Raw genomic sequence first — 21,424 nt, 5'->3', positions numbered from 1 at the left:
ACAGTGATATGCCATTTTATTTTTAATGGCGCGGAACCCTTGCCTAAGTGAAGAGATGTCAATGGGTCCGATATGAGCATTACCAAATCTAACAAATCAGATATGCTTTAATCGAACTCATATTCGAATTCGGAGTCGAACAAGAGATTATTGAAACTGAATCTGAATCCAACTAACCATTACATAACTGAATCTGACTAGTAAAAATCAGCTTTAAAAGTTGATTTGGATCAAATTCATTGTTAGTGTAAAAACTCTAATTTTTGAGAAAAAAAATCAAAAATAAATTCAAATGTTTAGGTCTGGAAAACCCTATTTTTAAAGCCGATAATGGTTTTGCAATGAAATTTCAATGAATTTTGACTTTTATTTTGTCAAAATTAGACTTGAATTGATTTCAGAACTCCCTCGACAAGTTTTGGAGGCAATTCAAGTAATTTTGGAGCCTTTTAGGGGTATTTTTGACCCTAAAGGATATAGACGTTCCAACCTTTGTTGACCAGTCAGGTCAACTATGTGAGACCCATATTGGTCTCATGCACTTTAACTAGGCTTTGACCAAGGTAGGGTTTTTGAAATTATTATGTAGATTGAGGTGTTTTGAAAAGTAAAAAATTAGGTTTTAAAAGTAAGAAGAGGCATTCAAACCCACCTCTTCTTGGGTCAATGCATGCAGAGCTGGGTCTACATGCATTGTCAACCCCTACCTTATGCAGTGAGCTCATCATGAGCCCACTTGAGTACTATGAACCCCCTTTGCTACCCTCTATAACCATTCAAAAATTAAAAAAAAAATATTTAAAAAAATAGCAATTCCACTTTTTCTGGGGCCAATGCATGAAGAGCTTGGTTTGCATACATTGGCAGCAGCAAGTTGCTACTCCCATTTGGGAGTAAGGGTTGTGCCATCCATTTTGGTCATTCCATTTATTGGATTAAAAAAATGATAGAGAGGAAAGGGGGGGGGGGCGTTTTTGCCATAGAGAGAAGGAGAAGAGGAGGGGGACGTCCAGTCCTCTCTTACTCTCTTTCTCATTTCCTCAACTCTCTCATCTATCATCTCTCTCTCCCTCACTCTTTCTTTCCCTTAGCATCAACCCATTTTAAGTGGTGTTAGAATTTTTGGAACGTTGGGCGGTACCACTCACATTTTCGGCCATAGTTGGTGCAGTTGAGGAGGTCAGTCAGCTAGGGAGTTCGGTTGGTGGAGATTTTCGGAGACACCCATTTTAAGGGTGAAGGCCTAGTCGACCCGGATAGGTCGGTTCTTCTGTCTCAATTTTCTCTTGTATTTTCTCATTTGTAGAAGATGATTTTTTAAATTATCTTTATCTTTTTTCATTGTATTTTTATTCTGGATAATTTTAAGGAGGAGAACCATGGGAGAGTCACACTAAAAGGTATGTCTAGAAGTGCCTAGGGATTGTACTTGTCAGACTTTACAAATCAAGGTAGGTGTCGACCCCTTCTATGCGGTAGTGGCATGTGTTAGGCCCGTTTCAAGTTAGGTTTTGTCAAAAAAAAATTAATGTTTGCAAGGTCTATGGTTTTCTCTAGCTTTGTAAACTGGGTAAAATTTTGTCTTGATGAAATGTTATGCAAGATAATCTGGAAAAAAAATGTGCAACATACATAACTATGTATATGCAATTTTTTATTTTTGGCTTAATTTTGCAATACTTGTTTGATTTGGACTAAGTGAAATTGGGTTAAGGAGGAAGGGAGATTTATATTGTAGAAAATACTTATAGAAGTGTTTTTGTACCAGTTGAACTATAAACTCTAAAACTAAAATCGAAATAATATAATTTTTATTTATAATGTTTTATGAAAATGTTGGTGAAACACAAAATTCTATCTAGAAAGACTCACTGTTAGTATTTTGGTCATAACTCTGTCATTTTATGTAGAAAAATTTTGTTGTTTAGCTCGTTGAAAAGCTATTGAACTCTTCGATAATCTTTTTGTTTTTTTCTTTTCCAAATTCAGGATTTATCACTATCAAAAATATGCGAAAATAGAGAGGACAACCACTCAAGTGACTGTCCAGAGTTTTGTCAGTCTAACCCACCATTTAGTCTGTATCTGAGTCTTCCAAAGTTGAAAACTTCTTATTTTTATTATGTATGTTAGATTGCTAACAATTTTATCTAAAATTTTTGTATCTTATTAGTTTCCAAATTCGAAAGATATCACTGTTAAAAACACGCTGGAACAGAGAGAACAACCACTCAAGTGACTGTCCAAGGTTGTGTCAATCCAACCCACCATTTAATCTATATTTGGGTCTTCTGAACTCAAAAAAAATTGATTTTATTATGTTAGATTGCTAATAATTTTATCAAAAAAATTATGTTTTAATATTTTTGAAATTTGAAAGTTATCACTGTCAAAAATATACTGGAACAGACAACATAGTCACTCAAGTGACTCTCCAGGGCTGTGTAAGTCCAGCCCACCATTTAGTCTGTATCCAGATCTTTCAGACTCATAAAATTTTGATTTTTGTTACATTAGATGGATAACAAGTTTATTTAAAATTTGTATGTGTTACTATTTTCCAAATTTGATATTTACCTCTGTCAAAAATGTCTGAAAATAGAGAGGACAACCACTCGAGTGATTGTTAAGGTCTGTATCGGTCCAGCCCACTGTTTAGTCTGTTTATAGATCATCCAAACTCAAAAAATCATGATTTTTGTCTTGTTGAACCGCTAATAAGTATATCTACAACTTTTATGTTTTGTTTATCGATAGAAACAATAAGTTTTAGCCTTATTAGATACTATCTTTAATTGGTCTATCCCAAGTAGGGAAAACCTAGGTCCACAACCAGTTTTATGGTCTGAGCCATAACTGGACAACCAGTGGTCAAAAAAATTAAACTTTTAGCTCAATACGAAGGTGAGAAAACTGTATACACTTTACGTGTTGAGCCCATTTGCATAATAGGCATGTTGTTAAGTTAAAATAAGAAAAGATTGTACGGCCAGTCATAGTTATATATAAAAAAAGAAATCTTGCTTTTGTGCCCTACATGCAAATAAAAATAAATGTTTGCCATGTTTAAATAATTCTGTCATGTTGCACTTGGAATGAATATTTCTATATGCTTGATTCTCATATAGTTCATGTGTATAAAAAAATAAATATATAAATAATAATAATAACACAAAAATAATAATAGTTAGCTTGGAAAAAAAAGAGAATTGGGTATGCTTCGAATAATCTATCTAGATACAAATAAGTAAGTCTAGAGATAATTCTGCATTCAGCCCTTAGGGATATTAAAATAATAATAATAATAAAGCAATATATATAATAATAAAATATTATATAAATAAATAGTAGAAAGATAGAAAAAAATAGAGAAAGAAAAGATAGAAATCTAAAAACTATATTTTTAGTTGTTCTAAAGCCTTGAATAATGAATTAAACCTAGAAATTTAAAAAAATGTGTAAAAAAAAAAAAGAAAGAACATTTAACCTATACAAGGGCCTGGGGGTAGTGTATCAGGTTTGGGATTCATAAATTGTGGATTTATGAATATTCTTAAAAAATTTTATTTTTTTAAGTATGGACCTTGGAAAATGATTTTTCCAAGTGAGATCTTACTGGCTAGGCATAGTAAAAGCAAATTTAGAGTGCAATGGGATGTTTGCACTATCTCTAGAAAATTACATTATGAAAATAAATTTTAGTGTATCATGTTTGGCAAGGCCATGAGTACCTAAAGGGTACTTTGAGAAATTAAGAATTTGATAATGAATTAGAAATTAAAATAAACATGATACACATATTTTGGTTATGCCCTGAAAGATGGGGTAACTTGTCACCTTGAGTGACTCTTCACTCGCCTTGAGAGTGAGCTTGCACCCAACCCCGTGGCATTGTGTTGAGTTGCTGATGGACTCCTTCTCAGCTGGCAGTGGTGTGTCACTTTTGTGGGCCTTGCTTTAGTCACTAGGATGGACCAGTCCCGGACCATAGTGGCTTAAGAGATGTGGACTTCTTTTTGTTGTGGAGGTTTAGCTACGTACGCTAGTGGTAGTGCACTACGATTCTTTTTCAAGGCAAGGAATTCCTTGACAAAGGATTTCTATACCTTGGTACTGACAACCCGTGTTCTTATCGGGTTTAAAATAAAATATTAAATCACTCCTGAATGCACACCCCTACATCGACCGACAAGCCTATAGCAACTCGAGGCAGTGGTGCCCTAGTGAAAATAATAATGAAAGTGAGAACTAAGAAAATTATAATGTGCATTGGTAGAGAACAACAAATGAACCTAAATAAAAGAAAAGAAAATTTTGCATACATGCATTTAGGTTATGTTTAGTTGTTTGTTTGACCTCTCGAGTTAAATGTCTTGTTGAGTCAAATCCTGCTGAGTCAGAATTTGACTCATTGTTAGCCATGGACTTAGTTGTAGTTCAGTTTGGCTTTGGTGACCTACCCATGTTCGCTATTGCATAGTGGGTGATCATGTTACTTACTGAGGCTTGTGGTTTGTCTCACCCCTGCTCATTTTCTTTTTTTTTTCAAGAAACCATGAGTAGGCAGGCTTGGCGACGACAGATGCACAAAACTGGAGTATCTTTGGTGATGGATCATAAACCCTTCTCTTCCTAGGAGTGCTCTGTATTTTGGGATTTTATCATAATTGTAATTGAATATAATTTTGTTAAACTCAGTGTTAGTTCACTCCCTGAATTTTGTAATCAGTGATGAATACATAAATGGAATAAAACTTTTATAAAAATATTTGTTCTTCCTTAGTGCTAGAAAACATTTGAAAAAAAAAAGGATTGAGAAAGTATTTAAAAGAAATAAATATTTGATTCTCTGCTATATGCTCTATAAAAAAATTTGACTTAATTTTTCGTGCAATCTTAGTGAGGGTCTCACAGTTTGGTATCAGAGTAGAGTTTCTAGAAAGGTCTAAGATCCAATCCAAAAGCTCAAGTTTCGTATTTGCCAACTACCTAACCCTGTAGAATGAGTAAAAGTTGGTAAATGATGTGAATGAATTATTGTTTGTTCTTATGATAATTGATTGTTTGTTTGTTTGTGATTACGAGCTTAAGCCAAGGGCTTTATCATAATTTAATTATTGATTGTTTCCTTAATTAGATGTTGAGGTATCTAAGAGATTATATGAGTCAGAGGAACATCGTTCTAGAAGCCCTCATGACACTTATAGAGATGGTGCAAAATCATACTCTAGCCCAGGCTCAGGCGTTGCTGCAATCATCACAGTCAGTGACATATAAGAAGTTCATGGACCTTAGTCCTCCTTCCTTCACTAGGACGTCGGATCCTGAGCGTGTGGAGTTTTGTATTCAAAAAATTGAATGAGTCTTCGAGATCCTGAATGTACCAGATGAGAAGAAAACACTTTTTGGTTCATACCAGTTGGTGGATGATGCATCGAAGTGATGGAACACCACAAAAGAGATCAAATTTGGCAGAGTTGCAGTCATTCTATGGGAACAATTCAGAGTGATCTTCCTGGAGACTTATTTCTTTGACATTGCTAGGGATAAGAAGTCCGAGGAATTTTTGGAGTTGAAACAGGGTAGCTTGACCCTGTTGGAGTATAAGAGCAAATTCAGATATTTAGAGTGATATTGCCCCCAATACTTTTTTGATGGATAAGGCTTGAGGCCTTTGTGATGGACTGCGTAGTAAGGTTTTGGTTGGGTGCCCACAGACACTGCTAGAGGTGATAGAGGCAGCGAACATCATTGATGAAGACTGGAGATCTTCAAAGAAGAATACAAGCAAGGTAGAGCCTCCACCATCATCATCAGAAACAAAGAAGAATTTACAAAAGTCCTCCAAGAAGATATTCTCGAAGAACCAAAAGAAGAACTTCAGGCAAGCCCCATACCAGAAGCAGTAGAGGTACAAGGAAAAGCAACAACAACAACAATAGCAACAACAGAGACAGTTTGCTGGTAGATGTCAGAGATGCTAGAGAGATTATGCAGGATAGTCTTATCCTAGAGAGATAGGTGCATGTTTGCACTATGGCCAGAAAGGTCACTTTATCATATTTTGTCCTCAGCGGGTGGCTGCCTACATCCTTTATAGCAGCAGCCAATGCCTCCATAGATTCAGCATCAGCCAGCTCCACGACACCAGCAACCTCAGCCAACCTAGAAGCAACAAAGAAAAATTGTGGGTCGTATTTACATGGCTACCACAAACGAGGCAGGACCAAGCCATCAAGTTATAGAAGGTACCCTTGACATCACTGACTTCTCGGCTCAAGTTTTGTTTGATTCAAGTGTAACACACTCTTTTGTGTCAAAGGATTTTGCCCAGTTGCTGGATGTTCCAGCAGTTGAGATGGATTGTGGTATAGAGATAATCACTCCTTTGGGAGTTAAGGCATTTTGTGGATTTCATCTCCCCAGAGTCGCAATGATGATTAATGATTGTGTGTTCCATGTGAACCTTATCATTCTCGAGATGATGGGCTTCAATGTCATTCTCAGAACATATTGGCTTTATGAGTACTTCGCCAGTTTGGAGTGTCGTGGGCACAAGGTCTTGTTGAAGAGGCCTAGTCAGCCCCTAGTTGAGTTTTATGTTGTTTGTCCCTCTGGTGATGGGAGGGTAATATCTTCGTTGAGATCCTCTAAGTTCATGTGTCTCTGAGGTTAGATGTTCCCCACTAGTGTGATTGCACAGAACCATGAGGAAGCATCTATTTATGACATGAAAGTTGTTCGAGAGTTTGTGTTTATCTTTCTAGAAGATTTACCTTGTTTACTGCCATCGAAAGACGTGGAGTTCTCAATAGATTTGGTGCCTGGTACAACTCTTGTATCTAAATCACCATACCAAATAGCTCCAGCCGAGCTTATAGAGTTAAAGAAGTAGTTAGAAGAACTTTTGAAGCAAGGTTTCATGCGATCGAGTGTTTCACTATTGAATGCTTTCATTCTTTTCGTCAAGAAGAAAGATAGATCTTTGTGACTGTGCATCAACTATAGGATGATTAATCAATTAACGATTAAAAATAAGTACCCATTATTGAGAATTGAATATTTGTTCGATCAGCTGAAGACGGCCAAGGTATTTTCTAAGATAGATCACCAGTTGAGGATTAAGAAGGAGGATGTGCCGAAGACGGCATTTCATACTCGATATGAGAATTACGAGTTCTTAGTAATGCCATTTGGGTTGACGAATGCTCCTAGAATTTTTATCGATCTGATGAACTGAGATTTTTATCAGTACCTAGATCAGTTTGTGATTATGTTCATTGATGATATCTTGGTATATTTAGATAATATAGAGCAACACCGAGTTCATCTTTGCATTGTTTTGGATACGTTGAGAGAACATAGGCTTTATGCTAAGTTCTCAAAATATGATTTTTGGTTATATAGAGTGATGTTTTTGGGCCATGTGATTTCTGGCCATGGCATCAAAGTTGATCCAGCAAAAGTGAAAGCAGTAATGGAATGAGAATCACTAAAGAGTGTCACGAAAGTTTGTAGCTTTTAGGGTTTAGCATGCTATTACCGACAGTTTATTCAGGACTTTGCCTGGATTGTTTCCCCTATGACAAAGTTGTTATGTAAGGAAGCAAAGTATGTGTGGACACTGCAATGCCATGAGAGTGTTAGAACCTTGAAGGAGAAGTTGACTTCAACCCCAATGCTAGCCTTACCCAGTGGCTCAGAAGGCTTTGTGGTGTATAGCGATGCTTCAGGTATTGGCTTGGGATGTGAGTTGATGCAGCATGGTAGGGTGATTTCATATGCTTCAAGACAGTTATGGTCTCATAAACAGAATTATCCAACCCATGACTTGGAGCTAGCTGCAATGGTTTTTGCGGTTAAGTTGTGGAGACATTATTTGTACAGTAAGACTTTTGAGGTCTTCTCTGACCATAAGAGTCTCAACTATATCTTTTCACAGAAGGATCTAAATTTGAGACAGAGGAGATGGCTAAAGTTCCTAAAAGACTACGATTTTTTTATATCGTACCATCCAGGAAAGGCCAACGTGGTTGCAGACGCATTGAGCAAAAATGTTTCTATCTTATGTTTGATCAGTCGAGATTGGGATCTTCTGCATTGCCTTATAAATTAGCATCTATTTGTAGAGAGTTTTGGTCAGTTGGTGTGTGTAAATCTGGTTGCTAGACCAAAAATTTTGGATAGGATCGCTCTTGCACAAAAAGTGAGTCCTGATTGTGAGAAGTTTATAGCCGAGGCTGGTAAAGTCGAGTCTCAATATTCATGCAATAGTGATAGGGTGATACTCTTTATACAGAGATTGTGGATTCCTGAAGATCCTACTTTGATAGTCAAGATATTGGCAGAAGCTCATAGATCGAGGTATTTAATTCAACGAGGTTGGTGAATGAGCGATAGAGTTACTAGAGATTATTCAACATTATGCAGACCAAGTGCAGATGATTCGTCAGAGGTTGCTCACGGTGCAGAGCAAGCAAAAGAGTTATGTAGACATAAGGCATCGCTCACTGAATTTTGAGGTAGGAGACCATGTTTTTGTGAAGGTCTTGCCCTCCCGCGGCATCTTTCTCTTCGGGAAGAAGGGCAAGTTGAGTCTAAGGTTTATTGGATTGTTTGAGATTTTGGAGTGAATTTGTAGTTTTGCATACCGGATAGCTTTGCCATCGCAGTTGACTCAAATTTATAATGTATTTCATGTGTCAATGTTGTGAAAATGTGTTGGTGGCCCCTCCCATATGATCGATTATTCAGATCTAGAGGTACGAACTTGACAACAAAGGAAAATCTGGTTGAGATTGTCGATCGACAAGAGAAAGTCTTGCGGAATAAGGTGATTCTTTTGGCTAAGGTGTGATGGCAATATCATGGTTTGGAAGAGTGCACTTGGAAACCCAAGGAAGACATGTAAATTTAATATCCTTCGTTATTCAGGTCAAATTTTGAGGACAAAATTTTTTTTTAGGAGGCTAGAATGCAAAAACCTTAATTTTCAAGAAATTTTCTTTCAAAAATAAATTAAGATGTTTAGGTTTGAAAAACCCTATTTTTGAAGTCGGAAATGGATTTGCAATGAAATTTTGATGAATTTTGACTTTTATTTCGTCAAAATCAGACTTGAATTGACTTTGAAACACCCTTAGCAAGTTCTGAGGGCAATTTGAGTAATTTCGAAGCCTTTTAGGGGAATTTTTGACCCAGAGGTACATAGTCATCCCAACCTTAGTTGACCAGCCAGGTCAACTGCGTGAGACCCATATTGGTCTCATGCACTTTGACTAGGCTTTAACCAAGGTAGGGATTTTGAAATTATTTTGTAGATTGAAGTGTTTTAAAAAGTAAAAAAAATGGTTTCATAAGTAAGAAGAGGCATTCAAAACCACATCTTCTTGGGTCAATGCATGCAGAGTTGGGTTTGCATGCATTGTCAGCCTCTAGCTTATGCAGGGGGCAAATCATGATAGAACATATTATTCACATATACAAAGCTTGTAAAATTAATTCGCGATAGATCGGTGTCAAGCAAATCGAGATAGCATATATCGTTACAGTGAAATCGATTTGCAACTACGTCATGATTTGTAGTTTACTAATTCTAAACATCGTGTCGATTTGTTTATTATTTTTCTTTTCTGCCTTTTATGAATCAGTCATTGTGTAAATCATGATAGGACATATCATTCATATAGACATAGCTCGTAAAAGCAAATTGCGATAGAAAAAATATTATTATATTATGAAACTTAAAGAATTGTGGTTTTAAGTCGATTTGTATTTATCAAGTTACCTAGATTTGTACTTCACCAATAAATATCGTGTCGATTTGTTTTTTCTTTCTACTTTTCACCTTTTATCAGTCAATATAAATCGCGATAAGACAAATCATTGTACATATATTGTATTTGAATCGTTATACCAGATATTGTCCTAGAGCGATTTACACAATGACGTCTGTATCTTTGAAGTTAACTCGATTTGTTCTTTACTAAGTCTAAACATTGTATCGATTTGTTTAGCTTTCTTTTCCACCATTTATGATTCAGTCATTGTGTAAATCGCGATGGAACGTATCGTTCACGTAAACAAAGCTCGTAAAGGCAAATCGCAATAGGATATTCAAATGGATTTGGTTTGATTATTTGATGCGTTTTGGTGGGATGGTTGTACAGATCGTGATGAAACACCTTTTTAAAAAACAAATCGTTATCTCTTATAGAACTGGTTGTAAGGCAATCAAAATCAAAGAAATTGTGATAGTACGTAGTTTTTATACATAGTGATTTACACAATGACCTCTATATCATTGAAGTTAACTTGATTTGTACTTTACTAATTTTAAACATCATCTCAATTTGTGTATTATTTTTCTTTTATGCCTTTAATGAATCGGTCATTATGTAAATTGTGATAGTACGTGTCGTTCACTTAGACAAAGCTCATAAAGGCAAATCGCAATAGGATATTCAAACAGATTTGCTTTGATTGTTCTATGTGGGGTTCTATCTGGGATGACAATTTGAAAACTTTTGGAATCATTTGATTGAGTGTTAAATTCCCCCCTGACTAGTGATAAATACATAACCTAAAAGACCATTTGCTTTTGCAGTACATTCCTCCAGCCTTTACAAGGCGTATCAAGGTAGATAAATGTGTTAATGGCACCTTAAACATCCATACAGGCAGCCCTTGGTGTGTGAAAGTACACGCTAAAGATGGTGTCATGTTTCTCAAGAATGGTTGGCCAACATTTATCGCATGGCATTCCTTGCAATTTTGAGAATTTTTGGCGTTCAAGTAAAATGGTAATTTGGATTCTGATGTTAAGATATTTGGTAGAAGTAGATGTCAAAGGGCAGCTGCATATCTTGATAAAAATGGTAGGGTGCATGAGACAGAAAAAGATGCAAAAGTTCTCCATGATTCACCCAGAGATCCTTCAAGCAGCTCTTATACGTTAGGAGGAACACATGGGAACAAGTCTATGCATAATCAAGAGTTATAAATGTGCTGCAAAAAAAATTTGCAAAGAGATAAGGACCACCATTGGTAGATAGATTTGCCTTCCATCATTCCCAGTGACTAGCGAAGGCCACTCAGTAAACTGAAGGTGCTGATGTTGATGATAATGATGATGTCTGTTTCAAAGTACATCACTATTTGGACGTAGGGTTAATGTTGATGATGATGTCCCTTTTCTTTGATGATGATGATGTTCATGTATTGTATCTAAGCCAAACCATTGGTCATGATATATTATAACTAAATACTCATGTAAATGGATGTGGTTGTAATGTATCGTTGAAATTAACTCGATTTATAGCTTACTAAGTCTAAACATCATGTCAATTTGTTTATTGATTTTTCTTTTTACCTTTTATGAATCAGTCATTGTGTAAATCGCGATAGAACATATTGTTCACATATACAAAGCTCATAAAATTAATTCGTGATAAGACAATCGGTATCAAGCAAATCGCGATAGCACGTATCATTACAGTGAAATCGATTTGCAACTAAGTCACAATTTGCAGTTTACTAAGTCTAAACATTGTGTCGATTTGCAACTAAGTCACAAATTATTGTTCTAAGTCGATTTGTATTTATCAAGTTACCTAGATTTTAACTTCACCAATAAACATCATGTCGATTTAATTTTTCTTTCTACTTTTCGCCTTTTATCAGTCAGTGTAATTCACGATAAGACAAATCATTGTACATATACTGTATCTGAATCGTTATACCAGATATTGTCTCAGAGCAATTTATACAATGATGTTTGCATCTTTGAAGTTAACTCGATTTGTTTTTTACTAAGTCTAAATATCGTGTAGATTTATTTATTTTTCTTTTTCACCATTTATGAATCAGTCATTATGTAAATCATGATAGAACGTATTGTTTGCTTAGACAAAGCTCGATTATTTGATGGGTTTTGGTAGGATGGTTGTACAGATCGTGATGGAATACCTTTTTAAAAAACAAATTGTGATCAATTATAGAACTGGTTGCAAAGCAATCGGAATCAAGCAAATCGTGATAGTACGTAGTCTTTATACGTACAAATTGTTTCAGCCTTTTATCAATGCTTGTATAAATTATGATATGAAGATAACTCGTAAAAATAATTCATAATTTATGCAGTACACAACGCTAAATGTTTCTTTAATTTTTTTTTATAAAGGCCAAACATTACAATGTTTTGTTCAGTGGCACTTGTGTATTACGCTTATTAAAAAAAGAATTATACATTTATAGAATGTCACTTTACAAAAAAGAATTATAGAATTACAACAAAGAATTATAAAATTATAACAAATAAATATCGGGATAAAAAAATCATATAATGTTTATTCAGTGGCACTTGACGAATGAGATGGACTATGACATACAAATCGTCTCTTTCTTTTTTTTGGCGGATTCTCTTTCCTCGATGGCCTCTTAGTTCCTTCGATCTTATTATAAACATTTGTCATCATCTCTACTAGTGTATCATATTGTCTCCCAAATTCCTCACCTGCTTCTATAATTCCTTATTCTCTCTCTCCAACATCTCTAACCTTGTGGCAGAGACAAGCTTCTTTTTATGAGTTGTGTTTGCTCCTCATCGTGTACTACAACTGAAAGAATCGATGTTGTAGCCGGAGGGACACTATGCTGGGAGACGACATGATGGGAGACAGGAGGGATGCATGGGTTTTCAACATTTCCACGTTGTTTATTCTCAATCTCCAGATTTTGATGCATGGGTTCCCAATATTTGTTGAAATAGTTTGGGTTATATTGTCGTTCTTTATAATCATACGCTATGGCACGAACATCTCCTTTGTTCCAGCTATCCAATTGTTCTTTGAAGCGTTTGTGTCAATTCACGTTCTAGGCCTCACCACTTTTCATTTTTTTTCTCACTTCTACAGGCTGCTTTGGGGTAGACTATCTCAAGTCAGCTTGTAGGAGAACTCGACTACCATGCTGCAACTCGGCTTCATAATTGTTAAATAGTCAAATATCGTAGCGAGACAGTCTCGCAGCTTGAGCAACAATCTCTTGGTCCTCGTCCTCCCCATCTCCATACGGTCTCCACATAACCTGTACATTGGAGATTATGGTTTAGGTATAGACATAATTATTCATGTTAATGAATGCTAAATATTAAAATAATTTATAATAACGAGTGCTAAATATATTACAATGATTGTTACTAATGAGAGCTTTGTATTGAAATGATTTACACTAATAAATGTTGCATATTACAAAGATTTACAATAACAAATGCTAAATGTTAAAACGATAACACTTTATACTAACGAAAAAAAAATCCTCCAACGATCATTACTTAAGAAAGCTAATGATTACAACGATTTACACGTAATAACGATTTGTACTAAAGAATACAAAATCCTGCAACAATCATTACTTAAGAATGCTAACAATTTACACTAATGAAAGTTAAATGCTAAAGCGATAATGATTTGTACTAAGGAATATAAAATCCTGCAACGATGATTACTTAAGAATGTTACACATTAGTACGATTTATACTAAAGAATACAAAATCCTGCAACGATCATTACTTAAGAATGCTAACGATTACAACAATTTATACTAATGAAAGTTAAATGCTAAAGCAATAAAGATTTGTACTAAGAAATACAAAATTCTGCAACGATCATTACTTAATAATGTTAAACATTAGAACAATTTGTACTAATGAAGGCAAAATCCCGCAGCGATGATTACTTAAGAATGTTAAACATTTCAATGATTTATACTAATAATGATAAATTCTAAAATGATTGTAAATGATTTTAAACCATTTACATAATTTAATTACAGACCGTCTAAAATGAACTTAGCATTATCTTACTTTACATTTATTCTAGCTCATCGATCGATCTTTGGAAAACTACAAATTGCAGGGTCACATTGAGGACGCAAGGCGATAATATGCTCCCACAACCAGGCCTACAAAATTAATATATTAGTAAGACTATAACCTTCAACTATCTTAGTCTATAACTACAAAATATGTAATAAATAATTACCTAGATAAATGGCCAAAACCCTACGATGGTTTTTATACCCTTACTCGCACGATAAAGTTGATTGTACAAGTGTGCGAGCATAGCAGCACCCCATGCATAGTTGTCAACTTTATCTAAGTCTTCCAAAAATTGCAGCCACAGGTAACTTATCCTCGAACTAGACAAATCAGAGAATAAAGTAAGTCCAAAAAAATAAAGAAGGAAGTCACGCAACTCTTGGTCAACTCTTTCAGATGCACATATAGCGGACCTGCCTTCCCATTTATTATGGAAAGAATAAAATTTCATCGATGTGAAATTGCTTCCACCAAAAATACATTGCCTCCCGTCCTCCATCGATATTCCTAGAAGGGCCATTCACTTGTCACTTGCGGTATAGTTTGAATCCTGTAATAAAACAACACTTTTATGGTACTTAAGGCCTGTAATATGTGTCACATCTTCTAGGGTCATGGTGATCTCAAAAGAATTAAACTGAAATGTGTTCGTCTTATTATTCCACTTATTTACCAGGTGGGTCATGGTGTTCCAGCACGTTTTAAAAGAATGTTGGTCCAGAAGGCTGTCGAAGTGCATATTTCATAATCGATCCTTCTGATATTCACTCAGTTGTCCATACCACGACAGAACTATAGGTCACTGACACCACCCTCTGAGTTTTTCACCTGGTGCTCTACTTCTCTTGTAACTGACCTATAACACAAAATAGCATATTATTAGTATCAAATTAAAATTAGTCTCATTTGTACTTCTACACATCATTGTACACAGTAATTTATATAAATAATAATCATTGCACACTCGCTATACATGGTAATTGATATCACAGTAATCGTTATACATAATCATACCCATAACAGTAAATCGTTCATAGTAATCGTTATCACATTAATCGTTATACATAGTAATCGCTATCACAGTAAATCTTTCACAGTAATCGCTATACATAGTAATCGCTATCACATTAATCACTATGCATAGTAATAAATCATGACAGACAGGATCGATTTACATACCTTGGTCACACTTTTCTCCTCTTCATCCCCTCCCTTCATCCTTTGCATTTCTTCTTCCTTCATTCGCTCCTTCAGCTCCCTCCTCTGCTTTTAAATTTCTTCCTTCCTTTCTATTTTTTTTTCTTCCTCCTCCTGCTTTTTTGCTTTTTTCTTTCCCTTTCCTTCTCTTCCTCCTTATGGTTCTTCCTTTCCTTTCCCTTTCTTTCTCTTCCTCCTTCTGCTTCTTCCTTTCTCTTTCCTTATCTTTATCGTCCTCCTTCTCCTTCCTTTATCTTTTCTTCTCTTCCTTATCCTCCTTCTCCTTCCTTTGCCTTTCCTTCTTTTTCTTCTCCTCCTGCTTTTCCTTCCTTCACCTTTCCTTCTCTTCTTCATCATGATGCTTATTTCTTTGCCTTTCATCTTTCATCTTCATCATTTGCCTTTTCTTCTCTTCCTCCTCCTTTTTCTTCAATTGCCTTTTTTTTCTTCCTCCTCCTCCTTATTCTTTCTTTGCCTTTCACTCTCCTCCTCCTTCTTCATTTTCTTTTGCTTTTCATTCTCCTCCTTCTTCTTTTGTCTTTCTCTCTCCTCCTCCTCCTTCTTTTGCCTTTCATTCTTATTCTCCTTCCTTTGCCTTTGCCTCTCATTCTCCTTCTTCTTTTGCCTTTTCCTCTCCTCCTCCTCCTCCTTCTTCATTTGCATTTTCTTTCTTTGCTTTTCATTCTCTTCCTCCTTCTTCCTTTGCATTTTCTTCTCTTCGTCATCCTTCTTCTTTTTTATCTTTAGTTCTTTCCCATGCTTTCTTTGCTCTTCAGCCTCAATATCTAATGGATAATGCTCCACATAATATAATTCAAATGCTTTGTCCCTTTCTTTACCATTCTCAATCTTCATTATATTTTGGTACCTTTCATAACGCTCATATAGATGAGACTGGCGGATCATTTCAGTAATAGTCATGAAATCAAACGGCGAGGGATTTCTTGATTGATGAGCTTTAGACATTGATAACTTGCACAAAACATAAATTTAACCGCATCATTATATGTTACAATCGCTTTCTCAAGTATATAATATTACAAATTATCTCATTCGTTAAACAATCACCAACATTACAAATCGTCGCAATATTTGGCTTCATAAGTAAACATCGTTGTAAGATTTAACAAACTTAAGTACAAATCGAGGTACCTTCATAAATACACATCGTTACTGCTTCAAACTTACAAATCGTTGTAGAAATCGCAACCTTTATAAGTACATATCGTTGTAACGTTTGGGCTTTATACATAAATATTATTGTACGATTTATCAAACTTAAGTACAAATCATGGTAATTATATTAAATTGTTACTGCTTCAAACGTATAAATCGTTGTTGCTTCATAAGAACAAATCATGCTAATTGTTTTTTGATGCCCAGAAGGTGGATAGGTACAAATCGATTTATTTCAGTATGAAAATAGGTGTTATTTAGCATGAATAGTACAATCAGTGCTAAGATTTAGCATTCAGATTTACAAATTGATTTGTTTGCATAACGAAATATTACATGAAACTTACCAAAATGATACGAGTTTTGGTAATCCGACAGTGGAGGAGAAAGTGGCAACGATGTTGCCACTGCGTAGACAATGGCAAATGATGCTTCGACGGCAGTAAATAACAGCAATGGGTGCTCTGACGGCAACAGACGATGGCAAAGGTTGCTTTGATGCCAGCAAACGACGGTAAAGGGTGCTTCGACGGTAGCAGACGATGGCAAATGGTGCTCTGATGGAAGCAGACGACGGTAAAGGAGGGTCTGGTGGCAGCAGATAATGGTAAAGGGTGTGTCGTCAAAGGAAGCTCTTGTTACAGCAGATGGTGCAAAAGTTTACTGCTTAGGGCAAAAACAAAACGTTTAGACTTTGAAGAGTTAACATCATCCTCGACTTTCTGGGATAGAGGACATTTTTGTCCTTTTCTCAAACCATCATTTCGCTTTTCTAGATAGAGGGCATTTTTATCCTTTTCTCAAACCATTGTTTCATGGTGAGAATGGCGGGAAAGGGTAGTTAAGTCTTTGCAACCGCACCGGACTCTGATGATAAGTGATGCAGACACACACGGGGATACGAGCCCTATGTGCTTATATATGTGGTGCGTATTCGGACCCCTGAACATGCACTGTAGCGAAAAGGGGGGGATATAACCTGCTTCCTGGTTAACCCGACATCCCATCTAGTAGAAACCTCCATTTTTTCATAATTTTTTTTAGACTTTTTATTGGGTGGATCAAATCCTACAAATATGATCTAAATGGTTTGTTTAATAGAAACAAGTTATAAATTATTTTGTTTAGTTGTGATGCATAAGTGGATTTGTCAAAAGCTTTAAAATTCAGCAGTTCACAATGCACCAAAATTTAGCATTTTTTTCTCTTTGGGGTTTAACCCAAGGGGGGGTTGGCATAGTTGGGCTGGGCCTTGGCTGCTAGATGGGCAGTCAAGGTTCGATTCCCATGAGTGTCATCCCTCTGCACAAGCCAACGCCTAGCATAGGCCCCGGGGGCAGGGGTCCTAGCCTCAGAGTTTTACGCTGCTAGCATGATTACCCTAGGTATGGCAGGCTGAGCCAGTGCGATCTGGTATTCGTGCTTGGTGCGGTTTCTTCAGGTTATAAATCCAAAAAAATTTGTCTTTGGGGGACCCTGCATTGAAACAGAAACACCATTTTCATGTGTTATCAAAATATGGTTTAGCTAAAACGTGGTGTTGAGAATGGAATTGTCAAAAACATCTTATTGTGTATGGTGTTGAAATGTAGTCACTCCAAAACAGCAAAGAGCATGAGAGCGCTGGGGACAACACAACACATCTCAAATTCTAGGCACAAATTAACAGAAACTGAATGTTTTTTATATCAAACAACCACAATGTAAAATGTGATGAACACATCTGTGGACTCAGCTTGAGTTGATACAACTTGCACCGATGATGTCCTGTTAGTTAGGATAGGATGGCAAGTTACACCTAACCAAATTAATATTGGTGCATCACGCACGCGCGCACGCACATATACACACACAGAGTCGTACTCCTTTTTTTTGTCATGGTTTAATTCCCAAATTAAGCCTCATTAGTTCTACCTATAGTCGAGCTAGCTCGAGATTGACCCATTTAAGCTCGGCTCGAGCTCATTTGAAAAATAAATGAACCGAGCTTGAACAGGTAGTCCAGCTTGGTTAGGTTCCATAAACTCGGTTAAAGAAATTAGATTTTATATATGTGCTTTTCTTTACCTAAACATATAAAGAGGTGTTACCTTACTGGGTAAGTCTTTGAATTCTTTTCAAAGTGGCTTGGGTTAAAATCCCACCACTTATATTTCTTTCAAAAAGTGCTTTTGAGACAAATTTTAAAAAAACTTTGAATTTTTATAAATGTGTTCAACTCTAGCCCATCTCGGGCATAGGCTGTTCTTCTTCTTGAGTTGAGCTTGAACAGCCAGTTCTTCTTATTGAGCTGAGACGAGCCAGCCCAAGCTCAGCTTTAACCTGTGCATCTCTCTACCTATAACTATTTTCACCAATATTTAATTTTTTTATGAAAAATGATCATATTGTATAGAAAAAATGACACATTTTTAGAAAAAAAATCCTTCAATTTTAAAAATCTGCCCAATGTCCAAATTTGCAAATTGCAAACTTTATTATGATCTTTTTACCCTTCGCAAAACTACCACCATTCATTGTGCAAACAGTAAGGCCTGCCAAAAAGCATTGATTTCTTCATGACACACGAAGATAGATGGTGATATTGAAGGTTACTGATGGTGATGATTTTAAAGCACATAAGATTTATCAAGTTAGAGACAGCTCTAACAATGATGATTTTAAAACACATGATTTGGGGATTAATTTCAGCCGTTCAATTTGTATGATCTAAATGCTCATCATTTAGAGCATCCTGGTCCTGAAAAAAACTTGTGTGAACATCTAAGTGGGCAGTGTTGTCAGTATCGGTGGCCGATACGCGTCGTATCACAAGAAAATTGATACGATATGGCTATTTTTTAATAAATGTAAAACAATAGGTTAAAGTTATTTTTTAAATATTATTTTAATAGCTTTAACACTCACACATTCTGATTGACACATAATATTTTTTTAATTAATTTTTTGCCCATTCAAAACGATTCACTTGAGAAACGGTATTGGCAGATTCACGGGAATGGTCGGCCAAACGATACAGGTCCGATCCCGATACTGACAACAATGGTTTTTTGGGACCATTCATGATGAATGGTATCAAATACTCACTCAAAATCTTATTGCAAACCATTTAGTGACCGCAAGTCATTATGTCAAAATAACAAATTTACAGATGCATTGTTGCAGGTTGTCTTCATCAAATCTGACCTTTATAGGTGTGATCCTTATGCTCCATCTAGTGAATACCAACATTTTGATTGACAGAATCTGGCGTGTGGGATTTTCTTAACAATTAAAAATCAACAGCCTTAAAAGCATCAGAATCTCATAATTAATAATCATAATTTTTTATTCAAATGAACACAATCCAAACGTCAATTTCTACCAAATCAACCATGCTAAATGTACTTATGGTGTCAGATTTTATGAAAACAACTTTCAACAAAAACATAAAACATATTAGGGTGTCAAGGGGCCTGGATAGGTCGGAGTAATATAGGACCCAGGTATAGTTTGTGAAATTTTATATCAGACCCAGACCCGACCCAAGTTCCAATTAAGGCCCATAATTTTTCAATGTAAAAATGATAAAAAAAATGTGGTTTTACCGAGTATGGTCCATGTTTGGTTCATGTAGTTCTTATTGGGTCCAAGAATAGTTTTTCTTATCGTGAACCCCAGTAGATCCAGGTCCAAACCTGATACCATACCGAAAAATCATGTCTAAGTCTGGTTTTATCTGGGTTTGAACCAAAGCTGACCCGTTGACACCTCTACTTGCAAGGGATATGATAACGGGACATGATAGGGATTAGTGTATCCTGTTAGTTTACGAAGAGATCAGCTTGCACCTCCTTGTCCGTTCGATATTGCCAAATCTGTATTTGTTCAGCTGATACATACGAATAGCACCCCATAGACTGTGATGTATTGTAATGAGATCGACTGCCTGCCCTTCAAAAAATCAAGCCCCTCTCCTTCCAAACCATCCATCAAGCAAGAAATGACCACCAGCTCCATGCTGGTTGCCATTTCTTACTCATTTTCCTCACTCTTGCCAAAATCAATCTCAAATAGAAGTATCTGCATGTAAACCTGAGTCCAAATCTGCCCACGCCATGCGAAAATTATGTTTAATGAACGGTCAATTTTATATATATATATATATGCTAAATAAAACATGCTGAATGAGTTTTTCAGGTTTTTCATTTTATTTTTAAATTATGATGGTACAGATGTGATATATGTACTTGATTTTTAAGGGATAAGCTCTTGAAGTGTTTGATTCCGACACATGGGTGGGTTTTATAATGTTCGAAAAATCAACAGTCCAAAATCTTTGTAAATTTTTTAGGCTCCAAATATCTTTTTTTTTCATCGAAAATGCATTATCCAGGTGTAGATTTCTCATAAATCGACCATGCCCAACACATTTATTGGGTCAGAACTGGAGAAAAATACCGGAAGCACCGAAAAACTCAATTAACAAGTTTCATTTTGCAGATACCCATTACTCTCTCTCTCTCTCTCTCTCTCTCTCTCTCTCTATATATATATATATATATATATATATATATATATATATATAAGATAATATTTAGTGATATTGAAGGCACGGAATTGTATGGAACTATTGTGCTGGAAATCATAGGTTTTAGATTTTTTTTTTGTAGATTAAATCCTAAGGATGTGATCTACAAGTTTTGTTTAGTGAAAACTGAGTTTTGAATCATATGATTGTGACACAGGTTTTTTAAGGGCTTAAAAATTAACAGTCCAAAATGCATTAAAATTTTATGAGTCAAAAAATCATTTTTTTGGATGGAAATAACACGATCCAATGTTTGATCCTTAGCAACCGAACCATCCTTAACACATCTATGTGGTCAGATTGAGTCGATAATGTTTGATCCCATGAATTTCATCTCAATAGTTTTATATAATTTTATGCCTTCAATAGTACCAAATATTAACCCTATATATATAGGGAAATGGGGACCTACTTAATACAAAACCTACTAAATGATACATGCTATTAGTGTATTTTCATGAATTTTCTGTATTCTTTTTTAAATTTTGACCATACAGATTTGATTTATATGCTTCTTTTATAGAAATCACTTCTTGGAGCATTTCATTTTGATGCATGGATAGGTTTTTATAAGGTTTCAAAAATCAATGGGCTACAATTTT

Source organism: Nuphar pumila, chromosome 13, assembly GCF_984573655.1.
Source record: "Nuphar pumila chromosome 13, dmNupPumi1.hap1.1, whole genome shotgun sequence".
In the NCBI taxonomy this organism is placed as follows: Eukaryota; Viridiplantae; Streptophyta; class Magnoliopsida; order Nymphaeales; family Nymphaeaceae; genus Nuphar; species Nuphar pumila.
Note: the sequence above shows the minus strand (reverse complement) of the source record.